Genomic DNA, 24,679 nt, shown 5'->3' on the forward strand with positions numbered 1-24,679 from the left:
TATCACTAGAATGGGCTTTATTGTCTACATTTCTATCATCATTCTTCCTGTGACTACTTATATATAAGATGTAAATTTTCTCTACAACTCCTCTCTTTTCTGAGCTCTCATCATAATTGTCCTTATTGTGTACATTTCTATAATGCACCTCAAAACTATTCCAAGCTCTACCCATTACCTAGTTCCAAAGCTGCTTCCACATTTTTAGGTATTTGTTAAATAAGCACCCCAATCATGGTACCAATTTCTGTGTTAGCTAAAACTGCTACAACAAAATACCATAGAGTCTGCAACTTAAACAAAAGGCATTTATTTCTCACAGATTGGGACACTGGAATTTCAACATCGAGGTGGCACCAGATTTGGTTCTTGATAAGGGTCCTCTTCTTCGCTTGAAAACTGCTGCCTTCTCACTGTATTGTCACATGGCAGAGAGAGGGAAGAAGGGAGAGAGAGAGAGAGAATTTTTCTTCTTATAAGAAAACTAATCCCATCAAGGGGGCCCCACCATCATGATTTTATCTAAACCTAATTACCTCTCAAAGCCTCCCCCAAGATGATGATATTGGGGTTAATACTTCAAAATATAGTTATTATAATTAAAATCATATGAGTTATATAGATAGATATGATTTAAATATATATAAATATACATATATGAGTTAAAATATCAGTTTACTATAACTAGTGAGTTAAAATGTCAGTTATTTCTGCTTTTATTCATTATTGAGATAACACAAATGTCAAGAGTTGATGCATATCAATAAGAACCTGTATTTGTTTGCTTAATGGCATATTAACTCAATAAATTTGTAAGCAAATTTTAATAACTGAAATGTTAGGAATATCTTCTTATATAATAATTACAACATGAAAGATAGGACTCTGACTGTTAAGGTAATTCTTTAATAGAATTAGATATTCTAGTATTTCTACTAGAATAGCAAACATTATTCATTTTTCAATACTTTGACATTTTCCTCTAAATTCATCATAATATACATATATCCACCTCTTTTAAAGTAACCTTTTTTAAAATTGTAGAATTATATGTCAAGTTTTCATTAAGTGCAGCCCAATTATATTAGAAATAAACAGAAAATGATTTCTGGTTTCATTGAAGAGGACTGGCAACATAGAATGGTGCTGGAGAAAGCACCAGGAAATGCTATTAAACCCACTCAGGTTGACAAAATAGTTTCACTTGGGTCAGGAAAGATAAAAGTCTTTCAAATATAACTTAAGCAAATAAGATGAGGTCAAAACGTAGAGTAGCTGCAAGTACATCAGTGATATGTAAATAAGTGAATTTGTGAGTGTGAGCCAGGTGGCAGAAACAGGTCTGCAGCAGAGAATGCTGGGAAGTAGATAAAAGTGTGAAGAAACAGAGAATCTTGCCCTTTGGAACTCAAAATGCAATCCATAGATCACCAGCAGCCATGTCACCCGGATTCACAGGCACCACTCCAGAGCTACTGATTCGGAATCTACATGTAAACAAAATCCCCAAGTGACACATATGAACATCAACGTTTGAGTTTGTTGTTTGGTTCCTGCTCAGTGTCACCTGAGAGACTGCTTCTGTTCTCTGCTATTACAGTATTCATGACCTTGGATACTCATGTCTTTTGTCTACCCTACATCTTTTGTCCAAACGACTGGTTTTCGTTCACCCTAATTATACCCATTTCTTCTTTTATCAATAGGTATATTAAAATCTCATTGAAAACTTAAGATTGACACTCTGAATAAAGGTGAATTAATAAAATAAAATGATAAAATAATCCAGGGCCGGGCACGGTGGCTCAAGCCTGTAATCCCAGCACTTTGGGAGGCCGAGACGGGCGGATCACGAGGTCAGGAGATCGAGACCAGCCTGGCTAACACGGTGAAATCCCGTCTCTACTAAAAAATACAAAAAACTAGCCGGGCGAGGTGGCGGGCGCCTGTAATCCCAACTACTCGGGAGGCTGAGGCAGGAGAATGGCGTAAACCCAGGAGGTGGAGCTTGCAGTGAGCTGAGATCCAGCCACTGCACTCCAGCCTGGGCGACAGAGCGAGACTCCGTCTCAAAAAATAATAATAATAATAGTAATCCAAAGCTACAGTGACCAAAATATAAAGCCAACATATTAAAAAACTAAAAATAATTATGTATATATACACATACATAGGGAATATGTATATATATTCCCAATGTGACACAGTGAGACGCAAGTACCTATTGAAAAATGCATTTTTGAAATTATTGAATAAGAAAGTAACAATAGTTGTAATGTATTACCTTGTTAGAGCTGTAACAAGTACCACAGACTGGTCAGCTTTAACAACAGAAATGTATTACAGTTCTGGAGATCAAGGGTGTCTGCAGGGCTGATTTCTTCTGAAGCATCTGAGGCTTGTAGATGTTTATCTTCTCTCTGTGTCTTTACATGGTCTTCCCTCGCTGTATCTGTATCTTAATCTCCTCATAAAGATACAAGTCACACTGAATTAGGACCTACCTAATGGGTCCTTATGCCATTTTAAGAAGCCTTTCAGTCAAATTGGGTTCAGTGTATACTCCTTGGGTGATGGGTGCACTAAAATCTCACAAATCACCACTAACGAACTTACTCATGTAACCAAATACCATCCTTTCCCCAAAAACCTATGGAAATAAAAATAATAAATAATATAAATAAATAAATATAATCCGTAAATTCAAAAAAGAAGACTTTCACAACCCAAAATGCAATCCATAGACCAGCAAGAGCAGTTCTAAAAGAACACTAGAACTTATTTCTCCTAATTGTAACTTTATACCCATTGACTATCCTCTTCCCCCTCCCTCTTCCCCCTCCCTCTTCCTCTTCCCCCTCCCTCTTCCTCTTCCCCCTCCCTCTTCCTCTTCCCCCTCCCTCTTCCTCTTCCCCCTCCCTCTTCCCCCTCCCTCTTCCTCTTCCCCCTCCTCTCCTTAGCTGACCTGATATTAGGCAATGAATACATGTATCAAAATATTACACTGTACTCCTTCAATATGTATAGTTACATGTCAATTTAAAAATAAAATAAAAAGAAAATATATATATATATGTCAAACATAATTAAGCACACTACAAGATATCAAGGCTCATTATATAGTTATAGCAATTATGACAGTGATATTGGCTTAAGGAGATACAAAAGGACTCTGAAACAGAATAGAGTGTAGAGAAACACACTTACATGGCCCTCTGTCAATTGACTTATGACAAAGGGAATACTGCAGAGCAGTGGCATAAGTGTGGCCTTTCCAATATGGTACTGGATGAACTGAATATCCTTGTTCAATAAAAAAATAAATCTTGGTTCCCCACCTCAAACCATTAAAAACAAAACAAAAACAAAAACAAAAACAAAAAGCTATTACAGATGGGTTGCAAATTTAATGTGAAAGATAAATAATTTTAGGAGAAAGCATAGGAGAATATCGTTATGTCTTTGGAATAAGCAAAGATGTTTGAAACAGAAGAAAGATGTGCAAATCATAAAAACTGATACACTGGATTTTGTTAAAATTAATATAGTTCAATTTTCAATAGATACCATTAAGAGAGGATAAAGGTAAGCCACATAGATAACATAATTGCAGTATATCTATCTGACAAAGGGCTCTTACCTAAAATATATAAAAAATGTTATAAGTCAGTTCAAATAGGTAATTAAATATAAAAAAATATAAACAAAAGGTTTGAATAGAAACTTTACAAAGGAGGATATCCAAATGGTCAGTAAGTGTGTGAAAATGTGCTGAACTTTATTACTCATCAAGATAAAGCAAATTAAAACTACAGTGAGGTATCATTAGCCTCCCATCAACAAGGCTAAAATAGTACGAACAACAACAACAACAAAAAACAGTGTTTAATATTTCTAAGATTCTCCAAGTTTTTTTAGTATACTTTAAAATCATGAACCCAAAGAATGGGAAAAGTAAGATTACATTAAAATCTCACATTATAGAAATCATGTCCAATATTTCTAATTCATAATGTTAGATTTAAAATAGCACTGTCAAACTCATGTCCAAACTGATTTTATCCATGGAACTAATTAAAAACTGATTAAAATTGCATTCTTAGCATCAAAGTAAGGTAATAGAGCCACCTGTTTGGCTGCTAAGTTATTCATCAAGTCAGCAGAAGACCAACTCCATGTCAAATGCAAGTTACTGTAGACTACACTTCTCAGTATAACTGGCATAGTAATTTAGATTATCAGCCTCAGTTAGCTTTTTAAAAGTATGTGACTATACTGTGATAAAATCATTTTCTTTTGAAAAGGAATAGGTTTCTTAGACTTTTCTCAAACATGTTGTCATTAAATGGTTATTTTTAAACCTTAGCCCAGAAATTAAATGATATCTTAAAGTTAAGGGAGTTATCTTAGGCAGGAAATTTTATATCCAAATCACTCTGAGGATGCTAGAAAGATATTGCCTTATAGTCTGTCCTCACATCAACCTGGGTATAGCAATCAAAGATACCTGCAATTAAGAGTGGCCTGCTCTTAGAAGACCAGAGGCTAGTTTCTCTGAGGTGTTTTGGTTCTGTTGAGCATGGGCTGACCAAAGAATTGAGTGCTGGTAATCCAGAGGAAGAGAAATGGCACAACTGCCTAAGACATTTACCAAATGGAAATGATGGAGGATTCTCAGACACATATGTAATATGAGCAAAATATGAGGTAAAATTGAGTCAGCTATGGAGAGCCATGAGACTTTGAGAAAGCTGAAAAACTGGAAAAACATGTTCATTCAAGGGTTTTATTGCTGTGTAAGAAACCACACCAAAACTTACCAGCTTATTTTCTCACAATGTTGTGTGTTAGGAATTCAGGAAGGGTAAAATGGGGCATCTCCTCTCTATTCCACAGTGCTTGGGACCTCTGCTGAGGTGGTACACAGACAGCTGCTAGCTGGGATTGCTAAATTTAGGTCTTATGTCTGAGGCCTCATTCTAGCTCTCAACTATGTTTCTCAGTTCTCTTCCATATGGCTTCTTCATGTGATTTTGGCTTCCTCATAGCATGGTAGAAGAGGACTATCACCATTGTGAAAGGCTTAACAAAAATCTGCTGACATAGTTGCTAATGTCAAACTGGTCAAAGCAAGTTATCTAACCAAGCCCACAGTCGAAATGGAAGAGGACAATACACAACGTGAATTCCACTTTATCTGGAGGGAGTGGTATGTTTGTAAATATTTAACAATCAACTCTTCAAGAGAAACAGCTCATATTTGTAGCATTTGCCAATTTCCAGATTATAAATACTCCAAGCATGGCCCTTTAAAGCCACCAAGTGACAAGCCAAAATAACAAAGATAGAGTTGGGACAAGATGTACACAATTGACTTTCATAAGCTAGTACAAGTTGGCCGTAGCATACCACTGTCTGGAAACTTAAGCTGTGTGAGCATATAATGGGGACCAATACCTGGAAGACTAGAAAGATCAGAAACACCACTGATGAGATCAGAACACCTAGAATAAAAAGTGAAGATACTTTAATTTCACCCAACTCATCTATAGACCCCAATACCACATTTTGGAGGAGGGAAGTAGAAAGAATTTTAATTTTGAAGGCATGAACATTAACATATTTGACCTATTGCATCTAACTCAGCTCAATGGGTTCAACTAAAATATAGTATTCCTTGTGCCCTAAAAAGTGTGGGTTTGTAATATAGATTGAATCAAATTAGAGAAAAGTATAACAATTTTTTTAGATTGGCTCTCAGTATATTGTCCAGACTGGCCTTGAAATCCTGAGCTCAAGGGATCCTCTTGCCTCAGCCTCCCAAATAGCTGAGACTGCAGGCACATGCCACCACACCCAACTATAAAATTATAATTTAAATGAGGATTTTTATTAGAATACAGTGTTGTGGGACAATCAAAGACCGGAGAGACCAAAAAACGTTCAGGAGAGTTCATTAAATTAAGCTGATCACTGACAGCCGGACATACATCCAGAAAGTCTGAGCCCCAAACAAAGTGCTTTTCCTACTTTTAAATATCTTAAGGCGGGAACCATGTGAGGCAAGAAGCAAGATACAGAAGCAAGAAACAAAGGCAGCATTACAACATTTCTTACATCTTGAGAGAAACATGTCTTGCAACCTAAAAATCTGTCTTGTGACTTGCAGCTGTGCAGGAACTCGCTGGGCCTGTAATAAACATTGAGGATTGTGGAGTTGGGGAGTATAGATAAGGTCCACTGTCCACAGAGAGAAGACAGGCTGTTAATACTCTCTTTTAACTTGAGAGTAAGGCAGTTGGGGGCGGGGGGGTGGTCACACTTTGCAGCAACTTTAAGAGGATTTTAAAATTTCTATTACTACTACTATTAGGTTATAGTTGATTTCATTAATACTTTCTTCACTTCCCCCTTTTGGTGCTCAACACAAATGCAAATTAGTAAAGAGCACCACAGATAGCTATTTCTTCTTGAGTGGGTACATACTCATCTTGGGATACCGGTTGGTACTTCTGCAGAGCCATTGTTCGGGTGGTGGTATGCCTGTCCTTGGCGGCTCTGATGCTGACTGTTTCTTGTCCTAGATTTTTACAGATGGTCCCAATATTATTTAGTTTACTGAGATGTACAGCTTGGCAGGCATCAAAATATATGGAGACAGGTCCTTTATGTGAGTAAGGGAATATGTTCATTTTGTTTACAATGAACAAACCCCCCGGTTTCTGTGGGGTTTGTATATGATGACATTAGGGGTTCACCAATTTGGACTTCAAACCAGAAGTCATAGGGCAAGAACTCTGGGTTATAACACACTTGGGGCTTCCCGTTTCCAGGATCACAGACCAAGTAACTAGTCTGGTTATAGACACAAGTTCCTGTATGAGTCCCTGTACACTCATAGTAGGTCTGGTATAACAGAGTTTTAGTCACACCTTTTCCAGACCAGGCTTCCATCATACAGTGATGACAGGCATCCTGGTCCCCTTTTATGACCATAGGTGAAAGTGTCAGTGGCTTCAGTATTACTAATATGATTAAACTTATACTATGCATGGGAACCCTTCTGGATAACAAGCTTGGCAGCATTTGCAAAGATAACATGACAGCAAAATAATCAGTACAAGTAAAAATATAACTATGTTTGTAAATTTAATCCACATTTACTTATCTATCATTGACTTCCTCAGGCTTCGGCTGTGCATAGACAAGTCAGCTTCCAGTTGTGTGACCAGAGCAGGGCTCGATGTTTCCTCAAGCTTCAGCCATGCATGGACTGACCAGCCTCTAGAGTGGTCAGAGCAGGGCAGTTGTCCTTGTCAGCACTGGCTTGGTTTCACTGCAGGATCAGCTGTGTCAGGTGGTCTGCGTTTTGTTGACTGGTCTGCTGGTCCTGGGTGGTGGCTGCTGCTGGTTTCAGCCAGCTATGATGAACCTAAGGTGTGATATCTGAAACTTTAACAGCAGTGGGGGTAGAGAAGATCACAATATGGGGACCATCCCATAAAGGCCCTAAAGTGGTTGGGTTCCATCATTTGACCCAGATAGAGTCTCCAGGTTGGAAGTGAGATGCTCCAGGTTGGAAGCATCTGTGAGGCTAACAGGTATTCTTTCTCTTACCCACCCTTGTATTTCCTGCATAGCCTCACCTAAGGCTTGTATTTGCCTTATTAAGGTTAATTCTCCAATTTCTTTTAAATCCCCTTTCATCTGAGTTATGATCGGGGGTGGTCGGCTGAACATTATCTCATAGGGTGAATGCCCAGTTAATTTAGTAGGGGTGCACCTAACTCGGAGAAGGACCATGGTCAGCACCTGATCCCACCTTAGATGAGTTTCTTGGCAAAACTTCTTTAACAGCGGTTTGAGTGTCCGGTTCATTCTTTCAACTTTTCCAGAACTCTGCGGGCGAAAAGCTGTTTGCGGTTTCCATTTGATTTTTTACATCTGCGTTAGCTGTTGTATTATTTTTGCCACAAATGCTGGGCCATTGTCTGCTCCTAAAGTTAGAGGCAGTCCAAATCTAGGAATAATGTCCATTAATAAGATTCCGATTACTTCCCGACCTTTCTCTGTACCGAGCATGTACCGGTAGCCTCCGACTCGAGGCAGCTAGGTAAAGTCCACAAGCAGGTTTTCACAGGGTGTAGCTCCAGTTTCTTGAATCCCTGGGGGCCATGTTGGCCCCTGCTGTGGATTGTTCTGGGCACAAGTTAAACATTGATCACAAACGGTTCGAGGGATGGCAGTTAGGCACAACACATAGAAATGCCATCTTACACAAGTTTCTCATGCAGTTTTTCCCACATGTATTTCTTGATGACATAGCTTTATGAACTGGGGAGCTATTGCTTCTTGGATGGCAAGCCTCCCATCTGAGAACTTCCACTAAACCTCCTTTCTGGTAACTTCCACTCTCCTGCTCAAACCAAGCCTTTTCATTAGAGGAGTAGTTAGGGGGTTCTGTAAGGGGAAACTCCAGTAAGGGCATGGTAAGGGTTTCTTCTTCCTTCTTAGTTACATCAGTCATTGCAGCTCTTTTGGCTTCTCTGTCCACCTTTCTCTTTCCTCTAGCGTCATTACCTCCTCCTGTTTGATGCCCTTTGCAATGGCATCAAAAAAATACTTCTTTTGGAGCCCATATAGCTTCTAAGAGCTGCTCTATTTTCTTTTTATTTTTGACTTCCTTTCCTTCAGTTGTTAATAATCCTCTTTCCTTATAGATAGCTCCATGGGCATGCAGAGTGGCAAAAGCATACCTTGAGTCAGTATAGATGTGTACTGACTTTCCTTTGGCCAAGAGCAATGCTCTATTGAGGGCTATTAGCTCAGCTCTTTGGGCCAAAGTTCCCGGCTACTGAATTCACTGTTACCACTGCATATCCAGCCTGTCTTCCTTCAGATATGAAGCTGCTTCCATCAGTAAAGTATTCAACATCTGGGTCCTTTAAGGGCTGGTTCTTCAAGTCTTTTCGGCTTCATCCACTGTTTCCACACAATAGTGATACCCTGGGCCACACAATGGGGGCTTCCCATGCTCCACCCATTCTATTGGCAGCAGTGTGCCTGGATTTAGAGTATTCAGAGTCTCCAAGGTTATATACAGGTTTTCACACAAAAGCCCTTGATATCTTAACATCCTAATGTTGGAAAGCCAGCCATGCCCCCTCTGCTCCATCAGGGTGACAACTGCGTGGGGCACCCGAATTATTAACCTTTGTTTAAATGTGAGCTTGTTAGCATCTTCCACTAACAGGGCAGTGGCTGCCAATGCCTTGAAACAGGGTGGCCATCCCGTAGCCACTAAGTCTAGTCGCTTGGACAAATATGCCACAGGCTGATACCATGACCCTAGTGTTTGTACCAAGACTCCTGTAGCTATTCCTTTTCTTCCATGGACTTACAGGTAAAAACGCTTCGTCATGTCTGGCAGTCCTAATGCCGGGGTCTGGATCAAAGCCTTCCTGATTTCTTTGAAGGCCATGTCCTGCTCTTTCCTCCCCTGGAGGGGTTCCTTTCCCCCCACTTTGGTAGCCTCATACAATGGTTTTGCCAAGAGTGAGTAATTTGGAATCCAAATGCAACAGAAACCAACTGCCCCTAAACACTCCCACACTTGTCGTGTAGTGTCAGGTCACAGACTGCCACACAGAGTCTCTTTTTGCTCACGTTCAAGCTCACACTGCCCTTGAAAGATGTTAAAGCCAAGATACCTTGCTCTTTGTGCCTTTTCCTTAGACACCTTATAGCCAGCCTCCCACTGAGCATGAAGGAGGTTTTCTGTGCCTTGAAATCACTCTTCTTTTGTGGGTGCAGCCAACAATCAATCATCCATGTACTACAACAGGACACAGTGGTCACTTGGTGGCACAAAAGCCTTCAGATCTGAGGCTAGTGGTTCCTCAAAAAATGGTTGGGGAGTTTTTAAATCCTTGGAGGAGCCTGGTCCAAGTATACTGTGATGAGCCCCACTCAAAGGCAAAGATGCTCTGGCTTTCAGGAGCTAGTGGGATGCAGAAAAATGCATCCTTTATGTCTAAGCATGTAAACCCAGCAGCATCAGCAGGAATTTGCCCAAGCATTGTATATGGGTTGGGCACAATGGCATATAATATAGCTGCAACCTTATTTACTGCCTGCAAATCCTGTACCGGCTGGTAATCTCCAGAGGGCTTTAACACCAGTAGCAATGGAGTGTTCCAAGAAGAGGCACATCTTTCTATTATTCCAAATTTAAGGAGCCAGTCTATATGCTTTATAATCCCAAGGGTGGCTTCTACTGGCATGTGATACTGACGGATTCGCACTGGGTAAGTGCCCCGCAGCAGCTCCACCACTACAGGTGCCTGATTTATGGCTAGCCCCAGGGGATTGTCTTCCGCCCAGACCCCTGGCAGCTTGAGAAATAATTCCTCATACATTGCCTCATTTTCCCACTGGTAAAATGCATCTTTACAAATGTTGCGTCTCTCATAGAGTCTCCAGTCCTCAGTTGTTGGGACAGTAAGGGTCATTATCATGGCTTTTCTTTGACCTAGGTTTAGAGTCATGTCCCCTTCTGGTGTAAAGATTTGTCCTTATAATTTCTGGAGCAAGTCTCTTCCTAACAAGGACACTGGACAATTTTGCAAATATAAAAATTCATGTTGAACTTCTTGTCCTTCAATGACACACTTTCTGGATTGACAGAAAGGCCTTTTCTCTGATACTCTGGTTGCCCCAATGATAGTAGCAGAGTTTTTAAATAGTGGCCCAACAGGCCGTGTTACCACCGAGGGTTCAGCACCTGTATCTACCATAAAGTCCATCTGTTGGCCTCCCACGTTCATAGAGACCAGGGGCTCCTGGAGGTCTAGAGAAATGGAGCCCGGTCTGTCTCAGTCCTTATATTCCTCAACTCCTGCTAAGCCGACCAGATCAGTATCTAGCTTTAGAACAATGGCTAGAGGCTGCAGGCCTTGGCTGGGCATCAGGTCCCTGGCTGCTGCTTTCTTCCTTTTCTCTTTCTGGATATTCATCCTTCCAGTGCCCTTTCTGTTTGCATCTCACACACTGATCCCTCTAAAGCCTAGGCCAGCCTTCAACCCCTGGCCTAGCTTGTCCTCTCCTGCGACCACGTCCAAGACCATGTCCACATCCTCTCACAAAACCAGTCTCTCTTTCAACCAGAGCAGCAGCCAATAAATCAGCCTTTTCCTTGGCTTTGCACTTTACCTCTTTCTTGGTTGCCTCCTCTCGATTAACAAACACCTTAGTAGCACTTGAATGAGCTGGGTAATATTCATACCCTCAAAACCTTCCAACTTCTGAAGCTTCCGTCTAATGTCACCTAATGCCTGGCCCACAAATGCCACATTAACCATGCATTGATTCCCTACAGCCTCCAGATCAGATGGTGTACAAAACTGGAATGCTTCACAGAGTCTTTCATAAAATTCACTGGGACTCTCATCAGTGAATGGCATACCTCTGAAACCTTTCCTATATTCATTGCCTTTTTCCCTCCAGCCTTTATTCCACTAAGGAGTGCCTCCCAATACCTCTGCAGGTTTTGCAATTCTGCCTGGTTTGGATCCCAATTTGAATCTGCTTCTGGGAATTTCTCCTGTGCATACCACTTGACATAATTTGTGCCTTCAGGCGCATTGCTTTCTAACCACTGTAAGGCTGCCTGAGTAACTCTCCTGCTTTCTTCTGTATAGAACAATGTTAAAAGTAGTTGCTGACAATCAGGTCAGGTAGGGTTAAGAGTCACAAAGATGGACCACATAAGTCTATGAGGGCCTGGGGCTTCTCTGCATAGGAGGGTGTATGCTGTTTCCAGTTTAGGAGGTTAGTGGTGTGGAAAGGCTTGTAAACAAAAAGGCATTGCCCTCCTTGTACTTGACCCTATTTATCATGATAAATTTGTCTTTGTGTCTCCTGGAGAAACATCTGCAAGGCTCAGATGTGGCTGGATCTGAGATGGCCTGCCTCATCACCTTGAAGTGCTTCTTCAGTCTTTATAGGTAGGGGGCTCTGACTCTTCCCTGTGGGGTGATGCCTGAGGCTCACTCTCCTCTGAGCTTGATTCCTCAGGGGCCGCTTGTGTAGCATCTTGCCTTGGCCTTGCTAGAGATGGACAGATTGGGACATACAGAGGTGGAAACTCCCTCTCCTCGGGCGAAGCCTGCAGAATAGGTTTTTTCTGTTTTCCTTGCAGCTTTTCCTTTCTTTCCACCATCCCTTTAAGTTCTTTTGCTGCCTCAGATCTGGCACGAGCTACCAGGGTCTTATAGTAAGTCTCAAAACAGGATTGTAACCACCTGGGGCAAGTTTGAATGACACTCGGCCAGGAGTCAATGTATGGGAACAGGTCCAGGTACCCAGGCTGTTGTTTGACTCTGGTTATTACCCTAAACACACGGCCATTTCACAGAGAGTTCTCAATCTCTGAGGGGTTAACTCCATAATCTCCATTAAAACCTTTCTTGAAATTTTCCAACATCCACTCCAGTGAAGTAGGCTTTGATGCTTTTCCTCCCATTCCACCCTTTGAGATGCACTTTCACTCCTGGACAGACCAGACTGGGTCCTATTACACAGGAGGTTCAGACACTGCTTAGTTAGGAGCATGCCTTAATTCCTGTCACAGCTAACTGCAGCTGTGGAGCTGGTCCCGTGAACCATATGCAGTGTCATAGGTCTGATTTTTCCCACACTTGCCTTGGGGCACACAGTACACACTAAGAGATCTGTGCCTCCCCACATCCCACCCCACATTGGTCTCTCCCAGGACAATCTCTTTCACTCACTTTCACACATCTCTCCCACCCCTGAAATGGTTTTACTTTCTGACCAACTCGCGAGCCCCACCCACGTCTGGTGTCAGTTAGGGTGAGTTTCATTCAAATCAGTGTGCCTCTCCCATTGTCCCAACCCCCTCAGGTCAGACTAGTCCTCATGCCCTGGGAGGTGACCAGGCTCCCCTTCCATCCTTACGGGATAGGTCTTGCCTTAGGGTCCAAACCTTACTGCGTTCAGATGTCTGCACACTGCCCCGGTGACTGTCCTCCAACCCTTTCTACTGGTTCCATTTGTGCTGTCGGGGGAGGGCTCGGAAATGAGGGAGGGACGTTCTCCTTCCAGGCTGAAGCTCTCCTGGTGGCACCAAGGACCCCAGGTCTCCTGTGTCCTGGGGCTCTAGCCCACAGGCAAAGGAGACAGAAAATTGGCCATCTCCAATCCCGGACAGACCTGCAGAAATGTTACGGGACAATCAAAGTCTGGAGAGACCAAAAAAGGTTTATTAAATTAAGGTGATCACTGACTCAGCCAGATATACACCCAGAAAGTCTGAGCCCTGAACTAAGGGCTTTCCCTACTTTTAAACATCTTAAGGCAGGAACTACGTGAGGTGGTACGCAAGTTACAGAAGCAAGAAACAAAGGCAGCATTACGACATTTCTTACATCTTGAGAGAAACATGTCTTGCAACCTACACTTATCAGTCTTGTGCCCCTGCAGCCATGCAGGAACTCACTGGGTCTGAAATCAATGTTGAGGAATGTGGAGTTGGGGAGTATAGATAAGGTCCACTGTCCACAGAGAGAAGACAGGCTGTTAATACTCTCTTTTAACTTGAGAGTAAGGTCGGGGGCTGGGGGGGGGGTCACACTTTGTAGCAACTTTAAGAGGATTTTAAAATTTCTTTAACTACTACTATTAGGTTATAGTTGATTTCACTAATTCCTTCTTCAATAGAGTACTTCTTTTGTAAAACTAAGGGCGAGGCCGGGCGCGATGGCTCATGCCTGTAATCCCAGCACTTTGGGAGGCCGAGGCGGGCGGATCACAAGGTCAGGAGATCGAGACCATGGTGAAACCCCGTCTCTACTAAAAATACAAAAAATTAGCCAGGCGCGGTGGCGGGCGCCTGTAGTCCCAGCTACTCGGGAGGCTGAGGCAGGAGAATGGCGTGAACCCGGGAGGCGGAGCTTGCAGTGAGCCAAGATTGCACCACTGCACTCCAGCCTGGGCAACAGAGCGAGACTCCGTCTCAAAAAAAAAAAAAAAAAAAAAAAAAAAAAAAAAAAAAACTAAGGGCCAGTCCTTAAAATAAAATTTTATTTGAGCGGGTTGAGGGGGAGCAGCAAAAAAAAGATCAATTACCTCTCTAAGTAATGGTAAATAATAATTCTAAGGAAAGGAGAGTACTGTACTTACAATAAGACAGTAATATAACCCTTTTCTTACTCATTTTGGATTTAGCTAGGATTTATGTCTCAAACCCTGAGGCCTGGAACACCAGAAAAGGCATTAGACACATACATATACACACATTAGCACACATTTGGCAATGCCTGACATTTACTACTTAGCCTTAGGGCCTGGGAGATCAAAGGAACCAGTGAAGAATGTGACACAATAATGATCATATGCCCAAACTAGGGAACTGGCCACTGCTCTCGCTTGTTTTTTTGTTTTTTGTTTTTTTCAAATGGAATGTGTGCTTGTGTTGTTTGATATTCTGCTTTTCAAGAGAACCTGGACACACAGATGTTTAAGTGAAATCTCTAGAGCTTCCACATATGTTCAAGATCTCTCCCTCCTTTCTCCTTTCCTGCCTTCCTTCCTTTTATATACCTTCCTTTTTATTCTTTCTTTTTTGTTATTTAACATCAAATGGGTCAAAGTTAAACGCTGAAACCAAGCAATTTTGCAAATTTAAGTCAACTGGTTTGTGATTTCTGGTTGAGACAAAACTGTATCTGAGAATCCGCCTTCAGGGTTCTAAGAGTTGCATCTATTGTTGGACTAATATCTATGAAAGTAAACAAACACACATGCCCATAATCTCATTGAACTGGTAGGAATTAAAAATTAAACCCAGGTCCATGCAACTTCATGTCCAGTATTATTTCTGCTATGCATTTTGGATCTTAGGCTGTAGAAATAAGATCTGCCTACTGTTATCCAAAGGAAGCATAAAAACATGATGTTTTATATGAATATAAAACTTTATATCTATAGTTATGATCACACAGGTTTAATGTGTGAGGCACATGAATAGAAGAATTTTCTTACTAAGATTGATAAGATATATTCTGCATCAATCCTATATTCTTTGTTAAATAGAACCACACAAAGTTCAACAATGACACCCCTCTGGAATCTTGGGAGCCCCAGAAGGCCTGTAGCAGAATGGCTAACAGAAGGAGACTGGTAATTAGTTGCAATGGGTAAAGTCCCTGCCCCAATATTTACTAAGATGAAACATTCAAAGGTGTCTCGGCCTTCTGAAGCTTCATTTTCTTTATAAGATAACGGTAATAACATTACCTATCTCAGAGTGTTATTTAGAGAAAAACAGAATTCCAAATGTAGAGACTACATCAGGTGACCTAGTGTATACTAAGCACTCAAAAAATAACATTGTTATTGACATTATTTTATTCTAGGACTTGTGGGTCAGCTTGTGACGAAAACCTCAAAATTTTGATTAAAAACTTAGAAAATTATATTTGGCACTGAAATCACAGGCAGGAGGTGCTAAAACGTTTTACTGCTGCTGCTTTCTATTCTGATTTATTGCTACAAACACCCCTCCTCCCCCAAAAGAAAAAAAAAAAAGGTCTATGAGGAACCTCTGTGAGGAGGTAATTGTGTGAACTTGTGAGTGTGTGTGTGCACGCACATGATAGATGTCTATATTTTAGACTAAATTCAGAAGTTTTCTCATTTGCATATAGAGTATATTTCTATCTGTAGGAGGCCAGTTGGACCCTGTCTGTATTTGGAAAACCATTTAGGGAAACTCTAAGTCAGCTTAAAATGTCAAACAATTCTTTGTGACTCGATGGGATTACAGGCTTTCTTTCAAAAATTTCTTCTTCCCACTTTGTTTTGCATTTTTCTTTCTTAATGAACATGTAATATATTTAAAACTAAGAAGTTTTAAATTAAAAGGAAAATAGGTCAAGAATTATAATATTCGTAAGTATTTAGTGATTTTTGATATGACTAATAAAATCAAATAAAAATATATTAATATTTGCAAGTACTTTTGAGACATTATTGGCTTTGAGGATTTGATCAGAATGACCTTGAAATACAGTAATTTCTCTTGAGTAGAGTGGAAAGATAATTTAGGCCAGCACATTTACCTTAAGTTATATAACAACAAACCTGTATTTTTATTGAAAATGTGACTTACATTGACTTCTACTCAGAGCAAGTAGTTCAACTATTCTTCATAACAAGATAGTTTAAACCCTATAACATTTGTGATTTAAAACAAAAGGGACATATTTAACTCATGAATCTGTTGGTCAGCTGAGTCATTCTTTTGGTGCGACCCACATTTAGCTGATCTGAGCAGAGCTCACTCATGGATCTGCAGTCATCAGGTCAGTGGCTGGCCTAGGATGTCCTCACTCCCATGTCTAATGATTGACTGGCTATTGGTCAGGGTGAAGAGGGTAATGTTTCAGTTGTCTCCCTCCAGCAGGCCATCCTGGATTTGCCCACATCGTTGTTTGCAAGAATCTCAAGAGACTAAAGCTTAGACCTGGAACTGGCACACCATCACTTCTGCTGCATTCTTTTGTTCCATGTCACTCACCAGGCACAGTCAAATTCAAATAGTGAGGAAAGAGATTTCACCTCTTAATGGTAAGAGCAGCAAATCACACAGCATAGGACATGGATATGAGAAGTAAACAATTGGGGGTCATTATTGAAATTGATTAACTATAAACCTTGCTGGTATTTGCAAGTGTGGAATCAAATATCCCGCAGGATCAAACTCCTGGGGTTCAAACACTGATGGTATTAAAATAAAGGGGTTGGTATGGCAGTATGTAGAGACACAGTGTACTGTGTCAACATTTTAGGTATAAAACTTCTCATAGCCTAATGAAGTCTCATTCCTTGTGTTCTCACTTTTCCATTTGAATGGAAATGTCACACATTTGGTTCTTTCACAAGAAAGAAAAGGCAACTGTGTTCCAAAGAGCCCCAGTCCTTTGCCCTTCTGCCTGCCTTTAATGTAAAACATCCCAACCAGGACCAGCAATCTCCTCTTCTCTTAGCAAAGGTAGACTCAGTTCATAAGTGTTCTACATGCTCTTTATAATTTTACTCAATAACTTCAATACCAGTTCCAAACAGGAGTTGTGGTTTGAAGGAGAAAACCAGTGGTATGCTATGAATTCATGTAACTGAAGTAATTGACTATGGTTAAGAACTGAGCAACAGCTTTTTTGTTACAGAGAAGTAAGTTTCACTTACTGAGTAGAACAGTAAACAATTAGAAAATGGATTTTCTTTAGGTGAAATTAAGACTATATAGGACACAGTATGTGCTGTTTATGTGCTCGGGGTGGGAGGAGAGGGTTAAGGAGCAATACGTCTGGCACTGTTTTCCACCTACCTTACATACAATCCCCTTTTTCTTCCCAGTTAATAGAACTACAACTTGAGAGAATGAGAGTATGGCTGGCACCAAAGTGCCCAGCACCCAGTGATGACGAATCATGACTTGTCTAAGCCAATATTGTTAAACCTGCCCTCAGCTTGTCTAAATTCCCTTATAGACAAAGGTGACCATGTAATCAGTTATTGATCACTGAGTCACAAGAAAACATCTAGTAAGGGCAGGGATTTGGGGAAAATAATGTAAGTTTTAAAGACAGTATAAATGCACATTTTTATTTTTCTTTTTTAAATTTTTGTGGCTATACAGTAGGTGTATATATTTATGGAATACATGAGATGTTTTGATACAGGCATGTGATGTGAAATAAGCACATCATGGGGAATGAGGTATCCATCCCCTCAAGCCTTTATCCTTTGAGTTATAAACAGCCCAATTACACTTTTTAAGTTATTTTAAAATGTACAATTAAGTTACTATTCACTATTGTTATCTTACTGTGCCATAAAATAGTGGGTCTTACTCATTCTTCTTATTTTCTTGGTACCTATTAGCCATCCCCCTCTCTGCTCTCCACTACTCTTCCCAAACTCTGGTAACCATCCTTTTACTCTATACTCGTGAGTTTAAATGTTCCGATTTTTAGATCCCACAAATAAGTGAGAACATACAGTGTCTGTCTTTCTGTTGTTGGCTTATTTCACTTAACATAGTGATCTCCAGTTCCATCTATGTTGTTGCAAATGACAGGATCTCATTCCTTTTTATAGTTGAATAGTACTCCATTTTGTATATGTACCATATTTTCTTTAACCATTCATCTGTTGATGGACACTTAGGTTGCTACTAAATCTTAGCTATTGTAAACAGTGCTGTGACAAATATAGGAGCATAGATATCACTTCCATCTATGGATTTCCTTTCTTTGGATCTATACTCAGTCAGTGGAATTGCTGCATTACAGAGTAGCTCTACTTTAAGTTTGTTGAGGAACCTCCAAACTGTTCTCCACAGTGATTGTATTAATTTACATTCCCACCAACAGTGTACAAGGGTTCCCTTTTCTCCACATCCACATCCTTGGCAGCATTTGTTATTGTCTGTCTTTTGGATGTAAACCATTTTAACTGGGATAAGATGATATCGTATTGTGGTTGGTTGGTTTTTTTTTTTTTTTTTTTTTTTGAGACAGAGTCTTGCTCTGTCACCCAGGCTGGAGTGCAGTGGAGTGGTGCAATCTCAGCTCATTGCAAGCTCTGCCTCCTGGGTTCACGCCATTCTCCTGCCTCAGCCTCCCAAATAGCTGGGACTACAGGTGTCCACCACCATGCCTGGCTAATTCTTTGTATTTTTAGTAGAGATGGGGTTTCACCATGTTAGCCAGGAAGGTCTCAATCTCCTGACCTCGTGATCCACCCACCTCGTCCTCCCAAAGTGCTGGGATTACAGGCGTGAGTCACTGTGCCCAGCCATCTTATTGTAGTTTATTATCTGATAATCAATGATATTGAATAATTTTTCATATGCCTCTTTGCCATTTGCATATCTTCTTTTGAGAAATGTCTGCTGAAATCTTTTGCCCATTTTTGATTGGATTACTAGACTATTTTCTATAGAGTTGTTTGAGCTACTTATATAGTCTGGTTATTAATCCCTTGTCAGATGGGTAGTTTGCAAATATTTGTTCCCATCCTGTGGGTTGTCTCTTCACTTCGTTGGTTGTATTCTATGCTGTGCAGAAGCCTTTTAACTTGATGTGATCCCATTTATCCATTTTTGTTATGGTTGTTTGTGCTGGTAAGGTATTTCTCAAGAAACCTTTGCCCAACTCAATGTCCTAGAGATTTTACCAAAAGCTTTCTTGAAGTAGTATCATAGTTTGAAGTCTTGGATTTAAGTCTTTAATCAATTTTGATCTGATTTTTCTATATGACAAGAGCTAGCAGTCTTTCTATTTTTATTCTAGTTTTATTCTTCTGCATATACATACCCAGTTTTTCCAGAACCATTTATTGAAAAGACAGTCTTTTCCTTATTTGGGTCTTCTATTTTTCTTGGCACTTTTGTCAAAAATGAGTTTACTGCAGGTGTGTGGATTTGTTTCTGGGTTTTCTATTCAATTCTATTGGTCTATTTTTTTTTTTATGCAAGTACCATGCTGTTTTGGTTACTATAGTTCTGTAGTATAATTTGAAGTCAGGTAATGTGATTCCTCCAGTTTTGTTCTTTTCACTTAAGATTACTTTGACTATTCTGGGTCTTTTGTGGTTCCATATAAATTTTAGAATTGTTTTTTCTATTTCTATGAAGAATGTCATTGAAATGTTGATAGGGATTGCACTGAATCTGTAGATTGCTTTGGGTAGTATGGATAGTTTAACAATATTAATTCTTCGAAGTCATAGACATGGAATATTTTTCTATTTTTTGGTGTCTTCCTCAATTTCTTTCAGCAGTGTTTTAGTTTACATTAGATCTTTTACTTACTTGGTTAATTCATAGATATTTAATTTTATGCATGGCTATTGTAAATGGGTTAACTTTTTAAATTTCTTTTTCACATTGTTCACTGTTGGCATATAGAAATACTACTAATTTTTGCATGTTGCTTTTGTATGCTGCAACTTTGCTAAATTTGCTTATCAGTTTTTAATAGTTTTCCTGTGGAGGTTTAGGTTTATATAAATACAAGATTATATCATCTGCAAATAAGGATAATTTGACTTTTTCCTGTCCATTTTGGATGCCCTTTATATCCTTCTCTTGTCTGACTGCTCTAGTTAGGACTTCCAGTACTATGTTGAGTAACAGGGGTGACATTGGGTATCTTTATCATGTTCCAGATCTTAGAGAAAAGACTCAGTTTTTCCCCATTCAGTATAACACTAGTTGTGGGTCTGTCATACATGGATTTTATTATGTTGAGCTATGTTACTCCTATCCCCAGTTTCTGGAAGGTTCTTTTTATGAAGGGATATTAAATTTTATTGAGTGCTTTTTCAGTATTAACTGAAATCATATGGTTTTTTTATCCTTCATTCTATGTATATAATGTATCACACTGATTGATTTGCATATGTTGAACCATGTTTGCATCTGTGAGATGAATCCCACTTGGTCATGACAAATAATATTTGTAATGTATTGTTGAATTCAGTTTGCTAGTGTTTTATTGAGGATTTTTGAATCAATATTTATCAGGGATATTGGTCTGTAGTTTTCTGTTTTAGGATTTGTCCTCTGGTTTTGTTATCAGGATAATATTGGCCTTATACAATGAGTTTGGATGTATTCCATTCTCTCTCTTTCAGAATATTTTTAGTAGGATTGGTATTAGTCTGCCTTTAAATGTTTGGTAAAATTCAGCAGTAAAGCCAGGAGATCCCAGGCTTTTCTTTCCTGTGAGACTTTTCATTATGATTTCAAACTCATTAATTGTTATTAGTCTGTTTAGGTTTTAAATTTCTTCATGATTTAATCTTGGTAGGTTGTATGTGTCTAGAAATTTATCCATTTCTTCTAGATTTTCCAATTTATTGGCATATAGTTGCTTGTAGTAGCCGGTAATGATCTTTTGTTTTTCTGCAGTATTGGTTGCAATGTCTGATTTTATCTCTAATTTTATGTATGTGGGTCTTCTATTTTTCTTGGTTAGTTAGGCTAAAAGTTTATATTTTTTGGTATCTTTTCATAAAACCAAGTTGTTTTCTTCATTTCAATCATTTTTACTTTCTACTAATTTTGGATTTGGTTTGCTGTTGCTTTTCTAGTTCTTTAAAATGCATTATTGGGGTATTTATTTGAAATTTGTTTTATGTAGGTACTTATTGCTATAAACTGCCCTCTCAGTACTGCTTTCTCTGTATCCCTGATGTGTTTCAAAATATTTTTCACTTTCTTTCTTATTTTCTTCATTCACCCACTTGTCATTTAGGAGCATATTGTTTAATTTCCATGGGTTTCTTTAGTTTCCAAAATTCATCTTGCTATTGACTTCTAGTTTTATTCCATTGTGATCAGAGAAGATACTTGACATTATTTCAATTACTTTGAATGTTTTGAAACTTGTTTTGTCTATCCTTGAGAATTATTCATGTGCTGAGGAAAAAACTTTATTCTGAAGCCATTGGATGAAATGTTTTGTAAATATCTATTAGGTCCATTTGTTCTACATGGCAGATTAAGTCTAATGTTTCTGTGTTAATTTTCTGTCTGAAAGATCTGTCCAGTGCTGAAAGTGTTATGTTGAAGTCTCCAGCCTTTTTGTATTACAGTCTCTCTCTTTAACTCTAGTAGTATTTGCTTTATATATCTGGATGATCCAGAATTGAAGAATGCATATATACTTAAAATTGTTATATCCTTTATCATTCTACAATGACCTTCTTTGTCTCTTTTTATTTTATTATTTTATTTATTTATTTTTTTTTTGAGATGGAGTTTTGCTCTTTTTGCCCAGGCCAGAGTGCAATGGCATGATCTCGGCTCACTGCAACCTCTTCCTCACAGGTTCTAGCAATTCTCCTGCCTCAACCTTCTGAGTAGCTAGGATTACAGGCACCCACCACCATGCCTGGCTAATTTTTTAGTAGAGATGGGGTTTTGCCATGTTGGCCAGGCTGGTCTTGAAATCCTGACCTCAGGTGATCTGCCCACCTTGGCCTCCCAAAGTGCTGGGATTACAGCCATGAGCCCCTGGGTGCTTCTTATAGTTGTGGTCTTGAAATCTCTTTTGTCTGATATAAGTACAGCAACTCCTACTCTCTTTTGGTTTCCATTTATATGGAATATCATTTTCCATCCCTTTATTTTCAGGTTATGTGTATTTTTATAGGTGAAGTATGTTTCTTCTAGGCAACAGATCTTGGGTCCTATTTTCTCATCCATTCACCCACTCTATATCTTTTGATTAGAGAGTTTAGTCTATTTATATTAAATGTTATTGATGAATTAAAGACTGGTTCCTGTCATTTTGTTATTTGTTTTTTGGTTGTTTTGTGATCTTCTTTCCTTTCTTCCTGTCTTCCATATAAAGAAGGTAATTTTCTCTGGTGATGTACTCTGTTTTTAGATTTGTGGTTACCATGAAGCTTTCCAAATAGTATCTCATAACTTATTTTAAACCGATGACTCCTTAACACTGATTGTGTAAACAAACTAGCAAACAAGCAATAATAAAAACTAAAAGCAAAAAGAAACTAAAAGAAACAAAAATAAAACTAATAGAAACTCACTCTTTAACGTCATCTCCCTGGTTTATAATTTTACTTTCTCTATCTTATTTTACTGTCTATGTCTTGAAAAGTTATTGTAGTTATTTTATCTTTTCATAACACCACAGTTACAGTGTTATAATAGTCTGTGATTTTCTGTTTTGTACATTCAAATGATTTTTTTTGTTGTTCATTAAAAACTTTTTCTTTCATACTGAAGTACTCCCTTGAGCATTTATTGTCAGACAAAAGCTGAGGAATTTCATCAACACTAGACCTTTCTATGAAAGTCTTTACTTCTCCTTCATGTTTGAAGAATATTTTCACCAGATAAACTATTCAAGGGTAGAAGTTTTTTGTTTTTTTTTTCTTCAGCACTTTACTGCCAGATGTATTGGAGCCCCATTGCTTGTTGTTTTCTCTTGCTGCTTCTACGATTCTTTCCTTATTCTTGACCTTTGAAAAAAAAATCTTTTTTTCGAGGTGGAGTCTCACTCTGTTGCCCAGGCTGCAGTGCAGTGACATGATCTTGGCTCACTACAACCTCTGCCTCCTGGGTTCAAACAATTCTCCACCTCAGCCTTCCAAGTAGCTGGGATTAGAGGCACCCACCACCATGCCCAGCTAATTTTTGTATTTTTGGTAGAGATGGTGTTTCACCACCTTGGCCAGGCTGGTCTTGAACTCCTGACCTCACCTCAGCATCCCAAAGTGTTGGGATTACAGGCGCAAGCCACCGTACCCAGCTGGAAGTGTGATTATTAAATGCCTCAGGGTAGTCTTCTTTGGGTTAAATCAGCTTGGTGTTCTATAACCTTCTTGTACTTTCTCTAGGTTTGGAAAGCTCTCTATTTTTACCCCTCCTGAACTTTCTACTTTTATCTCTTCCTCTACCTCCTCTTTAAGACCAATAACTCTTAGATTTGCTCTTTTGAGGCTATTTTCTAGATCCTGTAGTCATGCTTCATTGTTTTTTATTATTTTTTCATTTTGTCTCCTCTGTGTATTTTCAAATAGCCTGTATTCAAGCTCACTAATTCTGCTTTATCCATTCTGCTATTAAGAGACTCTAATGCATTACTCAGTATGTCAAATACATTTTCCATTACAGAATTTCTGCTTGACTCTTTTTAAATTTATCTGATAGAATTCTTCATTTCTTCTCTGTGTTATCTTGAATTTCTCTGAGTTTCTTCAAAACAGTTATTTTGAATTCTCTGTCTGAAAGGTCACATATCTTTGTTTCTCCAGGATTTTTTCCTGGTGCCTTACTTAGTTTATTTGGTGAGGTGTTTCCTGGATGATGTTGATGGTTATTGATGTTTGTCAGTGTCCAAGCTTTGAACATTTGGGTATTTATCATAATCTTCACAGTCTGGGCTTGTTTGCAGCCATCTTTCTTCAAAAGGCTTTCCATGCACTTGAAGTGATTTAGGTATTATGAGCCAAGCCAAACTGCATTAGGGGCCACACCAAGCCCAGTAACACTGTGGTTCTTGCAGACTTGTAGAGATACCACCTTGGTGGTTGTACATAAGATCTAAAAGAATTATCTGCATTACCAGACAGAGACTCTTACTCTCTTTCCTTACTTTTCCACATAGATGATGCCTGTCTCTCTGTCCTGATTCGGGTGACACAAGCCCCCACTGTGGCCACCATCACTGGGACTGCAGAGTCCAGACCTGAAGCCAGCACAGTACTAGTTCTTGCTCAAGGCCTGCTGTAACCACTACCTACCTACCACCTATGTTTGCTAAGTGCCTAGGGCTCTACAGTCAGCCGGTGGCAAAGCCACCAAGACTTATGTTCTTTCCTTCAGGACAGTGAGTCCTCCTAGGCCCTCCTGCATCCAGAGATGCTATCTGGGAGCCAGAAACTGCAGTCAAAAACCTTAGAAATCTACCTGGTGCTTTATATTGCCATGGCTAAGGCCACTCTGCCCTGCCCTTTCCACAAGCCAAGGAGTCTCTCCCTGTGGCTACCACTACCACAGGCCCACAGGGAATACTATCAGGCTACCACTGATGTTCATTTAAGGCCCCAAATCTCT

General features: G+C 39.5%; 1 long non-coding RNA gene across 6 annotated transcripts in view; it reads right to left on the minus strand.

The window, feature by feature from the left end:
• Positions 1–309: 309 nt before the first annotated feature.
• Positions 310–24,679, minus strand: part of LOC123571918 (uncharacterized) — a 798,252-nt gene continuing 773,882 nt past the window's right edge. For all 6 annotated transcript variants that reach the window (XR_010584878.1, XR_010584880.1, XR_006696245.2 and 3 more), the window contains 2 exons: positions 2,285–2,650; positions 310–413 (listed from right to left, as the gene is read on the minus strand). This is a non-coding gene — a long non-coding RNA (uncharacterized lncRNA). The remainder of the gene's footprint in view (positions 414–2,284; positions 2,651–24,679) is intronic.

This window comes from Macaca fascicularis, chromosome 2 (genome assembly GCF_037993035.2).
Source record: "Macaca fascicularis isolate 582-1 chromosome 2, T2T-MFA8v1.1".
In the NCBI taxonomy this organism is placed as follows: domain Eukaryota; kingdom Metazoa; phylum Chordata; class Mammalia; order Primates; family Cercopithecidae; genus Macaca; species Macaca fascicularis.